Genomic DNA, 14,842 nt, shown 5'->3' with positions numbered 1-14,842 from the left:
TTGATCACTGCGTGGTTTAATCACTGTTACCAGCTCCTGTGCTGGATTTCCCTTATTTATCATGCCTCTTTCTCCACTGAAGAGCAGGCAGAGGGCTGTGTTTCTTCTAAATCTGAATTTCTCTGCTCTCGTTTCATCTGCTGGTTGTGGAAGTGAGGGCATATAGAAGGAAGGTCTTCTGTTCACCTTGATTGCTGAGATTTAAACAAAACTCAACCAAGGTGTAATACTTACTTGCTGTACTGCCAAACCTGTGGTTCCTCTGGGGTCAAGAGAAGTTGTTACGCTAGCTCAAGTTTCAGTCGAGGGGTTGATCTCTCTTATGAAGAGCTTCAAGGGCCTGAGACCGTAGCACCTAAGCAACATGTCCACAGTTAACAGCAGCATTCCCCTGGCAAAATCGGAAATGTGCTGAGGATTCCCTTTAATCAGGCAAATAGCAGCTTGCACTTTTTCAAGTCCATTTGTGAGAGAAAGAGGATTAATTGCTACATAGCTTATGGGTCCCTCACTGTCTCAGCGTCTTCAGCCTTTTAAGCCTGTTCAGATGGGTGCTTGTAGAAGTCTTTTCAGAGCTAGCTTATTTTCCATCCTCATTTGTACATGGATTGTGATCAGATTCAAATGTGCAGATTTCAAGGAAAGAGCAAAGATGAAGAATTTCAGTCAAATAGGATTTAACAGGAAGTGATAGAAACAAATAGGAATGTATCTGATGTCTTTAGCTACCAAACGGGTTTACAGGAGCTTAATATAGACATTGAGAATGTGTTCAGACTGGTGAATGTGCTACAGGCAAGCACCTAAACACTACAGGTTGTGTTACAAGTCATTGCAAAGCAATTTCCTTTAGATGTACAGTAAAATGACATCTGTCTGCATTGCATCGTGGAGCTGCATGGTTTGCAGAGATTCTTTCCCCCCAGACTGTCCAAGGTAGTTCCAGAGATGAAAACAAAAGGACTGGGATATTGTAGGGCTCCAATGGAAGTGAATTAGCCAAGCTGAGTACTCAAGAGTAATTAGCACAGCTGCAGCAACATCCCAGCTCCACTGACTTCAGGATCTAGCATTTCCACAGGGGCTGAGGCAATGCTATTTCAGATATGAGGATGCCCAAGGCTGGGAAAAAAGCCTTCAAGAAGGAGTCGTTTTGTGACAGTTTTTACATAGTCTGTGATTATTCAATCGATAAACATGGTAGTTTTATATCCTAACATATGCAGAATGCGTTCAGTCAGCTGTAAAATAGTATCTCTTCCACAGTTCAAAGGGCAGACAAAAGCATTTACTGCATGAAATGCTGCAGTGCTCTCTAAATTAGAGCAAATCATTCTGTGCTGCCACAAAGCCAATTTGCTGAGAGGGTTGGAGAACCAGTTTTCTCTTGAAAGAGCTGATCCTCAACTGCAATAGTGGTACCAGTGTTTGTAACTTCTCCTGTCCCACTTTGAAAAGGGCGGTGTAACTCAGCTCTTTAGTACACTCTTAGCACAATATAACTACTGGGCTGGAGAACCCCTCCAAGGGAGCAAAGAACTTCTTCAAGCCTGCAAATAGAGCTGCAAATTAGATGGAAGCATCTGTCTTAGGTCCTTTGATGACAAGGCAAATGTGGCTAGTTTTGTGCCAGAACATCTCAACACGTTCTCTAATAGTCACATCCTGTATCCTGTAGGTATTTCTACATAACGTCATTGGGTATAATTTGCAATCTCGGCATTTTTAGTTCATGCAATTTGTAACAGTACTGTTTGGAGACAGTGCTGCAAATCAGCAGTGAAGAGCAAGGGCAGAGCAGGACATCTGTAATACCTTTGTTCTTTCTCCAAACCTTATTTCTCATTCATAAAGAACACGCCTGGGAAACACAGAAGCGTAGAATAGTTTAGGCTGGAAAAGACCTTTGCGGTCGAGTCCAACCGTTAACGCAGCACTTCCGTTGTAAATCAGGACATGGAACTACCACGAGGTGGCATCAAACCCATTTGATGGGGCATCAATCCTTCAACCGGGTTTTTTTCTTCTAATTCTGAGGACATCTCAGTTGTGGTGAAGTGCAAACCCAGCAAGAGGTGCACTGGTATTTTATAAGCAGGAGCTCTTAATTTTAGAAATTTTCTCCATGCTTAGTACTGCTGCATGAAATTTCGCCGCCTTCCATGATTAGTACTACTCCAGAGTAGTAAATGAACATGACTCAGACTATATGCATGAAGCAGGTTAATGCAGTGCTTTCCAAAATCCAGGGCTGTTCCTACCAAAGCAGAGGACAAGTGACCTCAGCTTTTAGGCACAAATTCCTTGGAAGAAGAGGCCTGCACAGTTTCCTGAAAAGGGGCCATGGTTTCTGCTGGTCTGTCTGCCACCCACCCCTGAAGTTTCAGTGCTTGAAGTGAACAAGCATCCAGCAGCTAAATCAGCCAGCAGATATGTGCCCCTGTGCTGGCTCAAGGAGGTCCTCACTCTGAGAGAATGGGTTGTGTGACAGGGTGAATCCCATAGAACTGTGTTGGAAGCACTGGTGACCTTGGTGAGCCTCCCAGGGGCTATGCTCTGCCCTGCATAAAGACTCTGGACAGCAATGAGCAGCATGGGGAGGCTTCAGATGGGAAAGGCACAGTGAAGCTGCGGGAAATGTATGGAAAAGGGAGCACAAGGAGTGGTGCTTGTGTCTCATGGGGCCTGACAGCTTTGTGTGCCATGGTGGGGTGTGTGAAATGGGTGCACTGGCTCAGCCAAGGTCCAGTAACAACCTGGACCTTGTAATCCTGTGATTACAAGTAATCCTGGGATGGCCAGACCCAGTGCAGGAGCCCCAGGAAATGCTGTGAAGCAGTGACTGATCTCCAGAGGGCCTGGGGATAGGCTCACTGTCAGCCTGTGCTTTCCCCATTGCTCAGATGGTTTCAGGGCTATGCTTTGAGGGCTCTCAGGAGGGCAGAAAACACTGAACTTGCCCAACCTCTTCCCAACAGTAGCCGATTCCCTTTAAGCCCTGGTTTTAAAACGCTTGAAGAGTATCACTTCTTACAAACCACACTTGTGTGGGAAGGAGGTACCTGGAGTGGAGCCAGCGAGCAGTAACTGGGAGATACGATTGCACAATGCAAGCAGAGCAGTGCTTTATATGCCAGACAAGCACCGTCCGCTGGAGCACAGAGCCAATGGCTCTTACCGGGACCAGACTTTCTCCTCCAGAGGCTCTTGCTGATAGGAGACATTCAATTTATATAATTTAATTTTAAAACTCCCCATGTTTTCAACATTGCACAGACCCTCAACACCCTGGAGGCTGGGGTGCCAGGAAGGGACTGTTGCACTGGGCCAGTGCTACGAGTCCTGAAATGCCATGGAAGAGGTCTGGGCCTTATGACTCCAAGGTCAAATCTTCCAGAGTTTAAAGCTCCTAGATACCTCTATAGTTTCTTTGACACCTTAGCCTCCTCTCAAAACAAAGTGATTGCTAACTGGCTCATCCTTACCTTGCAAGGCTAAAACCATTGATTCCATTGTGTGCATGACTCCGTCCTTGGAAGATTTCTCTCTCCCTCCTTCCTTTCCTTGAGAGGCCCTTGTTGTTGTCCCTCCACTGCAGGAGGGACAACATCTTTCCATTCCCCCCTCATTTTCCAGAGGACTTGGGAAAGCTGTCTTCTTTCCCTGGTGTGCACAAGCCCAATTCCTGCTGGGATGGCATGGGAATATGGGATGAGGAGGGATGCCTGGATCACTGAGCTCAGCTCCCTCATGTACACAGCACCCATGCATATGGGTTTGCTTCAGGAGAGACCCTAGAGCTTCTTCCCTGCACATCCTGTGGCACTATGGGCAGTGAAAAAGTCTTCAGTACTTTACCATGTGTTTTATAAGAAAAAAGAAAAAGAAGAAAGGAAAAACATGTACCTAACCCATGCCAGCCTGGGGCTTGCAGGCCAGGTTGCAGCTCTGTATCCCTGGGAAGACCCTGCCCCCCTTCCATGTTAAGTCTTGGATTAAAATCATGAATACCTTCATTGTAGCTGAAGCACAATTTGCCATGACTAGCTATGCATATTTATATCTACCATGTATGTTGCTGCTTCAAGTAAAACGGGTGCAGCTGGGCTCCAGCTTGCTGTGTACACAGCTGCTCAAGCCTGGCTGTCTATGCTGCTGATCTACATATAGCCAAGCACTAACCCACCACAGAAGGTGGCCATCACACTGCGTTTCTGAACACGAGGGAATACTGCCCCAGTTCTGTGTGGTTTCTCACTGATTACGCATCTCAGCCACTTAATACTGGGTGTAGGGTTGTTTTTATTTCCTGTGAAGAACAGTGTTTGGCAAAAGAGGACAGTGAGAATGACAACTGTGTATACATTTCACATGTTTCTAGTATTACTTCTCCTCCGGAGAAGAACAGAGCTGTTATTAATAATCACCTCCCAAGTTTCTGAATTGATATTTTGAAATGAGCTGGGTGTATAGTTTAGAAACCACAGGCAAGGGAGAAAATGTGCTTTCAATTGAATCTGAAATGGGTGGAGAGTTGATGATGCAGAGAGATAAATGACAGTGATTCTGGAGAGCTAGAGCTGGAGGAAGAATTCTGTAAACCAGACTTTTCACAGCATTTGTGAAGCCAGAGGCATCACAAAGGAGGCACAAGAGGGGGAGACACAGGCAGAAGTCCTTAGTCTGGTACTGGAAAGGCATTCAGCAGGACCTGAGCACTGTGAGATTGTGGCTCTCTGCACAAGATGGACAATGGGTGCTGGAGCCTGGACAGGCTCTGATGACCATGGGGACAGGAGGAGGCAGCAGCTGGGCAAGGGGAGAAGTGGTACCTAGCAAGACAGAGGCTGGAGTAGAGCTTGCACAGCAGCACAGGTATCCACATTATTTGAAATTTGCTCTCCTCTCTAACCTGTGCCCAGGCAGTGTTATCCTTTACCCTTCCCGATACATAGGGAAGATACAGATACAGGCCCTTGGCAAATGCATTGTCACTTGGGCGACATTGGCACTTGCAAGGTATCTGTGGAAGGAAGAAGCTTTGAGAAATGGGTACTCACCATGTGAAGGATACAAGGTGAACTGTAGGATAGTAGAAATACTTGTCAACTTTGTCAGTGTTCCCCTCCTGTAATCTATGATTTCCTACCAAAATTGAGCTGCTATTTGAAATCAGAGGAGAAGAATGAGCTGTTTAGCCATTACAGCTGCAGACTCTCCAGATTGTGACTCAGTGCCATGATGTCTGCATGATCCTCCCTCCAGTGAACCTGAAGCAAGGACTCTGAAAGACGAATCCTGCAGGATTACTGGATGCTCTCTAAAACTCCAGCAGAATTAAATCTTCCTGCAACAAACAAAATCCTTGTAAAACCTTGTGCGTGGCTAACATTACAGTGGAGGTTTCTGTACTTGCCTGCATTCCAGTGCAGCCCTGCTCAGTCACCAGGGCTAGCACTTGTCTTATCACAGCCCCCCAAGCCTGAGCTGACCCATGCCTGCATGCGACACCCTGGAACCGCCCAGCGGTGACTCCCCACACTGCACCCAGGGCTTTGCATAACACACGGATCATTTCCCAGCATGTGGTTCTCTCCTCGCAGGGTTTGGGAGGCTGCTGGCAGGGCCCTCAAACAGCCATCCCTCCTCCAAACAGCTTCCTGTCCTTCTTGGAGTTGGCTGCTCTGTTCAAGGCCAGCTCTGGAATGTGTACACATGTATCAGACCTGGGATCAGTGTGCTGTGCAGGACAGAGCAGTAAGGAGCCTTGTGGGGGTCTCCAGAACTGCCCTTCAGCTCAAGCTCCACCACACAAGCTCCACTGCAGCTATGAGCATACTGGAACTTGTCCCTCTCTGTTTTGGACCCTGACCTGCTGACTTGACTTCTTGGCTTAACCTCGGACCAAGTCCTACTACATTGAAAGATGCTGTGCCCTTCCTTCCCAAATAGGCAATGTATTCTATGCAGTAGCATAGGTCAAAATATAGCTTGGATGGTGATTAGAAGGCTGGAACACAATCTACTGGGACTTGTCTTGGATTAAACACAGCCCAGCCAGTCTGAGCCTTATAAACACGGCAGCTTCCAAGGAGCTGAGAGTGGTGCATCTGCACCTCTTGTGAAATACAAGCCTCAAAGCTCCACAAACACAAGGCATAAAAATGCCAGTCACTTTTCAGGCTCAGCTTCGGCAAAGAACAAGTCCATGCACAGTGCAATGGGAGTTAATTTCCCTGAGCTTTGTGGTGCCAGGATTTCAACAAGTCTCCCATTACACTTCAGAGGCAGTCTTAAAAGGTGGACCTTTAGAGACCTGGATTTTTAATACAGAAAAGAAGCGGGATATGAAATGTGGAAGAACATCTTTTGAGCACTCTGCAGACATAAAGAAGCTTCTGTCTGTCATGTCATTTGTCTCCTGCAAATAGATAATGACATTCATTAAATACAAGTCCAAATTCCCCAGATGTATTTTGCCAAGGAACTGCCATTGATTTTCTTTATGGCTCCATGACTTCTTTCTCCATGCTGGGCTTGTGCTGCCCCTCTCCACAGCAAACTCTGCAGAAGTGTAGGAGAGAGTCTGCTACTGCATCTGATTACAGGGAGAATGAATCACTAGCACACTTCTAAACAGTTCAACCAGAAAAAGAAGCAGAATCAAGTTCTAAGGCCACGAGGGTAAGAGTTAGGCTGTCAGAAATCTCCTTTCTGAATTGTTTTGCAATGGAAAGTTAGCGACTGTGAAGCAAAATCAAACTGGGCAATTTATGGCAAAATTATTTTGGATTGCTTGCTGGTTGCTTTGTTTGATTTTTCAATTTGGGACAAATAATTAGTTTGTTCTTTTTTAATATAATAATCTGCAGTCACACCTGGGGACAGGGAGGAATTGCAGCTCCTCCTGGAGAGCACAAGGCAGGAGGGAGCCTGTGTCACTGCGGGACACAGGCACTTTCTTTGGTTGTAGTTAATTGCGACATAAAAGCAATTCAATTTCTTCTGCTGCCTTTGTTTCATTCTGCTGCCCTGGAATTGCCTCTTGGAGTCAGTGGGAGTGAAATGCCTCCTGCAGCGTGGCTCTGGCATCGCTCAGCTCAGGGCAGGGACAACTGAGCCTCAAACCTCCTGTAGGAAAAGGGAATTGGTTCCTTAGTCAGTTGATATTCCTCAGCCTTTGTCAATGCATCAGTGTGGGGGTTTACCACACAGTATATCCAAACCTCAAGCAATTACGTCTACCTGGACAGGCTGGTTTGGTTTGGAAGGGACCTTAAAGCTCATCCAGTTCCAGCCCCCTGCCACAGACAGGCACACCTTCCACTAGATCAGATTTCTCTAAGCCCTGTCCAACCTATCCTTGAACACTGCCAGGGATGGGGCAGCCACGGCTTCTCTGGGTAACCTGTTATCTCCAGCCTTTGGTAATGATGATGACCTCCATGAGGTGAGGAGGTGGGTGCAGGGTGATGATTTGTCTATTTACCACCATCATCCTCTGGCCTCTGAACCTCCCCAGTGCCAAGAGGTGCAAGGATAGCCCTATATGCGTCTGGCTTTTAGGCCTTTTAGCATTTATACAGCTGACCTGTGCACTATAATGACATCTCTTACATTCTATCTGCTGGGTGTCTGCATGCTCACAAGCAGCTCTGGATTCATCCTACCTGAATCAACACAACAGAGCAAGTGATGACCAGAAGCAGGGAGCATGTGGAAGTTCCTGCCTGGCACAGTCACAGCCTCTCTGTCTGAAACATGAGTAATGCCTGTTCAGATGCTGGTACATTAATGACATGTAGACTTTGCATGAGCTCCAGCTTCCAGCGATGCTCTCTGGCTCCTCACCCAGCAGCACAGTGGGATGGAAAGGACTGGAAGAGCTCTGAGGGGGAAAGACTTGCTAGCAATTCTTCCCAGAACTATGGTTTTAAGGAGCAAATGAATGCTCATCTGTAAAGAAGAAGGCAGCTAGTGGATCTGGACTATATTGTTCAGTCATCTAGGCCAGCTTTGGGTTTTCCAGCCTGTTCTCAGTCACAAGAGTAGACCATGGTTCTGTTGGTGCAGTATCTGAGCAACTCAGCTACATATACAGCTGATGGCTGACATCATTCACAGACCTGACCAAATCCAATGAGGGGACTAAAGATGCTTGAATTAAATGGAAAGAGCAATTACATCTCCTTTCTGCAAACAACTGAAGCAGTGGAGGCCACCACAGAAGGCACTGACAACCCAGAACTCCCTGGTCATGACTAGGCAAGATACCGGTTTTCACCTCACGAATACCACTGAGCAGGAAAGTAAAATTTTCACTTTGTTTTGTGATGACCATGATGAAGACAAAGAACTAAAACTCACTCAGCCTAAATTCAGACCTTAACTGAATTGCTAACTGAGGTTTTGGTGGTCGCCAGTCCTGGTGGAGCTGCCAGAGAAGGGCAGGCATGTGGATCAGACCTTATGTGGATGCTGTCACCCTGCAGAGCTCTCCAAGAGAGGGACCCCAGTTGTTAGGCACTGAATGCATACAGTTGGGTGAATTTAGGCACAAGTGACATCCTTGATATTGGAAATCAAATCTGCAGCATAAAGCCACAGCTGCTGAACTGGCTTTCCTCTCACTCCTGTGTAAGTGAAATTAAGAGTCTTCATGTAAAATTACACCACTTTTAATTACTGTTGTTGGCATTACAGTATCACACATAGGCCTACCTGCAGGTGAGGACCATGCAGTATCAGGCTCGTTCCTGCCACAGTTGTGTGCTCACTTGACACTGTATGGCAGTGAGATACAGTTTTGGTCAGAATCACGATCATGTCCTTCCCAGGAAAGCCAGGCAGCCATTCCTCACATACACCAGGTTTTGAGATCTCATTTTCCAGTTTCTGCTGTAAATCAAGATTGTATTAATTTTTTTAACATCCTGTGAAATAAAACATTTGCAAGGGAGTCCTAGTTTGAGGAAGGGAAGTCACTGATATGCTTGCAATTACATTTCTGGCTCTCTGAACTACAGAATTAGAAGTGATTTCTGTAAGTGAGCTGGGGGTGTAACAGAAGAAGCTTGGAGAAGCAGAGCCAAGGAGACAGGCATGGGAACGCATTCAAAGAGCTGCCTTAGCCTCGGCCTGTGTAACATGTTACGGATAGCTGGCCAGGAATACAGCAAGCATGTTGCAAGGTCCAGGCTCTGTCCAAGGAATCTGCAACCCAACGCCAGCAAACTCCAAGCCAGGACATCACCAGGGAGGAAGGGGAGTGCATCTGCAACAGGAAGGAAGAGAAGAGCAATAAACACTGCTGCGGAAGTGAAAAGGTTGAGGGAGGACTTTGGAAGGTAGAGAGTGACCGGCCAACGAGGGACAAGGTGGAGCAGGGGCAGCCTGAAGGACAGTGAAAGAAAGAGGAGACACAGATGGACAGTGGGACAGAGAGGGAAAACATACTCAAACACAGTTTTTAGTATTACTGTGGATAAAAAATGGGTTTAAAGAAGTGCTTGCTGTAGAAGTCCTGTTGTCCTGCTGCTACAGTGGAGCATGTGCCCACTAGGAGGGTGAAGTCAGGCCAAAACCTTTGACTTGGCATTGCACCAGTGCTACCAGCAGAACAATGGTTAAACAGCGCTACCCTGTCCTGATAGCTGCCTTCAATAACTGTGAAATCTAATTTTACTTGTGGTGAGGCTCTAACTTAGTGAGCTGGAAACATTTCCAGAGAGGAAAGAAGACATTGATTTTAATTGTTTTATGAATTTTTTCCCATGGAAAATGACACTAAGTTATCTCTAAAGAGGCAATGTTAAAGTATGAGAGCTTCTCCTCCCAAAGAGGCACCTCATACTGCCTCTCTGACAGGTCCACTTTGCCTCTAATATGCTGCTTCATGCTGCTGAATGCTCTTTGCAGATGATTGATAAGTTTATTTTCAGCCCTTCATCTATGATCTCTGTTAGTCAGCTTGGCTCGGACCTCCTCAAACTGAGATAAGAGCAAAGTTGCCAGGAATCCAAATGATCTGAGAGAAGGGTGCTAAGAAGCCTGGCTCTCTGGTCACTTGGGGATACAAGGCTACATTGGAAGGCTACATTCCAAAGCTTTGCTGTCCTGACCACAGTCTGACAAGAAGCCACTGCTAAAAGAGACCCCAAAGCCTGACAAACATGTGGAGCAATACAACACCTGTCTCCACGTGGAGTCAGCTGCCAGCCTCTGACTGGAAACTGAGATTCAGCTGCTGAATTCTTGAGCTGGACCAAAGGTCTCCAAGGGAAAAAAGCTTTTCTTATGGGGATTCCAGGCGTCAACCTGAAGCCCTCTCCAAGTAGGAAACTGAAGCAGAGAAGAAGAGCCAGTGGAAGCTCTTCTTTCCTATAGCAGCCTTCCAGTGCCTAAAGAGGGCTGACAAGAAACCTGGAGAAGGCCTTTAGACAAGGGCATGTAGGGACAGGACAAGGGGGAATGGCTTTAACCTGACAGAGAGGAGACTGGGATGAGGTCTTAGGCAGAAGCTCTTCCCTGTGAGGGTGCTGAGGCGCTGGCATAGGGTGCCCAGAGAAGCTGTGGCTGCCCCATCCCTGGCAGTGCTCAAGGCCAGGTTGGATGGGGCTTGGAGCAACCTGGTCTGGTGGAAGGTGTCCCTGCCCATGGCAGGGAGTTGGAACTGGGTGAGCTTTAAGGTCTCTTCCAACCCAAACCATTCTGTGATTCTGTGAAGAATAAAAAGTTAAGGTTAAGATAGAAAGGCTTCAAATGTTCTTGAGAGAGTACTTCACATACTGGACCACCATGAGGCTGTGGTAGTAGACCACTAAAGCTGTAATTGCAAATGAAGTATGACTTTCTGGGGCAGTCTTAGGCCCACGCTAAGTGGAAAAAACAAAGAACTAATTCTTGGGATTCTGGGTTTGTCAGTGGGCAAGTCAGGTGGCCTCCTTCAGTGCTCTGAGTTGTGCTGCAAGGCACAAGCAACTCCATCCCAGGCTGTGAGAGGACCAAGCAGTCAGCAACACTCTGCATAACTTTGTACCCAAGTAACTTTGCTTCAGTGAAGCTGGACCTCATGTGAAGTGCTTCAAAGTCTGTTACGACACATGCAGGGAGCAATAACTATCAACCAGCTTTACCTCACTGAACAGACTCTCCATAATCACAATTAGTACCACCTGAGTTCAAAAAAGCATGTTAAAGTCGTTAGCTGAAGATTGTTTAAGGTAGTTATCCATTCCCTAGTGATTAACCAGAAATTTCCTATCCATTGAGGCCTAACATTACACTTAACTAGACTTTATGAAACATGCAGGGTGTGTGTATGCAGAGAACACAATAATTGCTTTAATTACAATTCTTTTGATTAGCAATTTTTATTCCCTGTCAAGAAGGTTGCCTACTCCTGCATTTGTGGAGAATTCATCCCTTCCTTCTCAGGAACAACATTCTGCAGGAGCAGAATCTGCTGCCCCTCCCTGCAGAAAAGCATGGGGTATTTGTTTGTGTGTGTGTGTTTGCATGACAAGATGTTTTGGTCCCTTCTAAGCTCCCTGCAATACTTGACATCTTCATAGCCACAACACAGCTTAATTTTCAGGAGGCAGCAGGCTGTTCTCCTGCCTCATCTGTTCTCAGACAGGCTCATTAACGTTGCTAGTCTCTTGCACTTTGGTGCTTTCTTTAATCAGATCATGCTTTCATAATCAGCTCCAGAGTGTGGTGGGCTGACCCTCGGTGGACACTGGGTGCCCACCAAAGCCACTCTGTCAACCCAGTCCTCAGCTGGACAGGGAGAGAAAACATACCAAAAGGCTCGTGGATTGAGAGGACAGGGAGTGATCCCTCAGCAATTACAATCACAGGCAAACAGACTCAACTTGAGGAAAATAATTTAATTTATTACCAATCAAATCAGAGGAGGATAACGAGAAATTAAAACTAAATGTTAAAGCACCTTCCCCCAACCCTCCCTTCTTCCTGTGTGCCATGGTTTAACCCCAGCCACCAGCTCAGCCGCACGCAGCCGCTTGCTCTCTCCCTGCGGTGGAATTTGGAGAGGATCAGAAACTCATGGGGTGGATAAAGGCAGCTTAATGGGTAAAGCAAAAGCCACATGCACAAGCAAAGCAAAACAAAGAATTCCTTCGCCACTTCTTGTAGCAGGCGGGCAATCAGCCATCTGCAAGAGAGCAGGGCTTCATCACATGTAACGATGACTTGGGAAGAAAAACTTCATCACTCCCAGTGTTCCCTCTTCCTCCTTCTTCTCCCAGCTCTATAAGCTGAGCTTGATGTCCTATGGCATGGGATATCCCTTGGGTCAGTTTGGATCAGCTGTCCTGGCTGTGTCCCCCTCCAACCTCCTTGTGCATCCTCAGCCTCCTCGCTGGTGGGGTGAGGAGCAGAACAAGCCTTGGCTCTGTGTAAGCGCTGCTCAGCAGTAACTAAAGCATCCCTTTGTGATCAGCACTGTTAGCAGCACAAATTGAAACCATCACCCCATATCAGCTACTATGAAGAAAATTAATCCTACCTCATCCAAACATTTTCCACCCCTTCTTCCATAATACTTACATCATGCTCAGGTCTCACATTACCCAATACATCTTCATTAACCAGCATCCCCTTTCCTATCCTTTGGTACAATACATGGATATCATTCCCTTAGTCTATAGACCACACCTGTGAAATGTCTGTAAAATGTCCTTAAATGACCACAAATGTCCCAAAATACATCCATTGAGTTCATTTAGTTCATGACCTTGGGCTCCCTCTGTTGCAGTGGTTACTCAGGACAGGACAGGAGAGGTGGTGTGTTGGTGGAATTACTGGATACCAAAGCCAGTTCTCTCAGTTTGTCTCCAGAGCAGAGCTGCTTCAGCCCTTGCAGCATCTCCATGGCCTCCTCTGGACTCACTCCAACAGCTCCACATCTCTCTTGTGTTGTTGCCCCAGAGCTGGACGCAGGACTGCAGGGGGTCTCCCCAGAGAGCAGTAGTCCTTGCTGGAAGTGGCGTGTTTCTCATGTAAAGATGGAAGGGACTGTATCTTAATCAAGTGATCCAGGGGTACAGAAAAAGCATGAGAGTCAAAACCTGTGAGTGCTGCAAAACAGTGGTCTGAAAACCCAAGCATCATGCTGGGCCACTGTTGGTTGTGCACAGATACTGATGGAAGGGGGCTTATAAGGATACTGGGGAGGGACTCTTCATTAGGGACTGTAGTGATAGGGCAAGGGGTAATGGGTTAAAACTTAAACAGGAGAAGTTTAGATTGGATGTAAGGAAGAAGTTCTTTACTAGAAGGGTGGTGAGGCACTGGAATGGGTTGCCAGAAGAAGTTGTGAATGCTCCATCCCTGGCAGTGTTGGACAGAACCTGTGACATGGTTTAGTGTGAGGTGTCCTTGCCCATGGCAGGGGAGTTGGAACTAGATGATCTTAAGGTCCTTTCCAACCCTAACTATTCTATGATTCTGTGATTCATATCATCTGCAAACACTTGGAATAACTCAAAACCTTGCCTGTACATCTATTTAGCTGCATCATGGGGCTAGCATGACTTAGGACTAGCTTCCATGACTTAGGGAAGACTTCATCTCCAAATAGAGGCAGGATCTTACTATGCATCTTACCTCCCAAGAAGGTCTTCAGGACAGAGAGACACTACATGTGACTAAATGATTAGTAGCCATGTAACAAAGTACATATTGGATTCATATCTAAAAAGCTTTGTACTGTAAGATGTGAGGAAAGCTGTACAAAAAGGGCATCAATCTCCCAAGCAGGGAGGATACCACACCGTGCAGCCACACTATGGGCTGGTGCAAGAGGACAAGAAGCTGAACATGCTTCTGGTCCCTGGACTGTTAGAGGTAGCTTTACCAGTGAGGGCTGGTCTCACACACAGCTCAAGCTGAAGAACATGAAGTCAAGGAAAACTTGTTCATGAAAAAAAAAGAAAAAGCATTTAAAAGGGATATTAAAGAGACAGAAAATTATGTTATTGGAAAAGCAAGCCAGGATATTGCCAGGGATGGACACTGCAGACTGCTGGGGACAGAGCATGTGTGATTGCCAAGGCAGAAGGTGTGCAACACACTCTATTTGCAGAACACCTCTAAAATATGAAAGAAAAAACGATGGTAACCCCTGCTGCAGCCAGATAACACTATCAAAACAACCTGCATAGGCAGAGTATTCCCACATTCATTGAAATCAAGCCAGGTCAATGGGATTAGCAGCCTCCTCTTAGGAGTGTAGCAAGGAAACTGCATGACTGCGGGCAGGCTGAGCCTCTTCTGGTTGAAGTTTCAGCAGCAGGAATATGCTCTTGCTGGCAGCACAGCATCTTCCAGTGGATCCCATCCCGAGTGGGTCTCGGAGCAAAGAACATTGCTGATGGAGCTTGCTGACTGCTTTGGTCCTCTCAGTGGGTCTCTCATCTAATTCTAGGCCAAAATCTGTTTCTGTTTGGGCAGAGGCAGTCCCCAGTTCAGGCAAGTGTGGGATCTCTGGTACAAGCATTCAACTGAGCCATCCAGCTGGAAACCCCATATCCAGCACCAACAACGGGTGACCTGGGCATGAGAAGGACCTTGGGCTCTCCCAGGAGAGCTCAATACACTCTGTGTTTCAGGTGGGATTGCTGAATGTGTGCCACGCTGCCTGAGAAGCCTGCGAGTACCACAGCACAAAGCAGATTTGGTTAAGAAATATCTGGCACTAGACTGCAGCTTGTGCCACTGCTATTGGGGTTGAGCTGTAACCCCTGGTAGGCGGTCAGTGGCAGCACTACCCAGCCCAGCTTTTCAGGGACAGCGAAAGAAACATTCTCAAGGCTGC

Source organism: Pezoporus flaviventris, unplaced genomic scaffold (assembly GCF_033815535.1).
Source record: "Pezoporus flaviventris isolate CSIRO_AGI_PZ_B2104156 unplaced genomic scaffold, CSIRO_AGI_Pfla_v1 ptg000078l, whole genome shotgun sequence".
In the NCBI taxonomy this organism is placed as follows: domain Eukaryota; kingdom Metazoa; phylum Chordata; class Aves; order Psittaciformes; family Psittacidae; genus Pezoporus; species Pezoporus flaviventris.
This window is presented reverse-complemented; position numbering follows the sequence as displayed.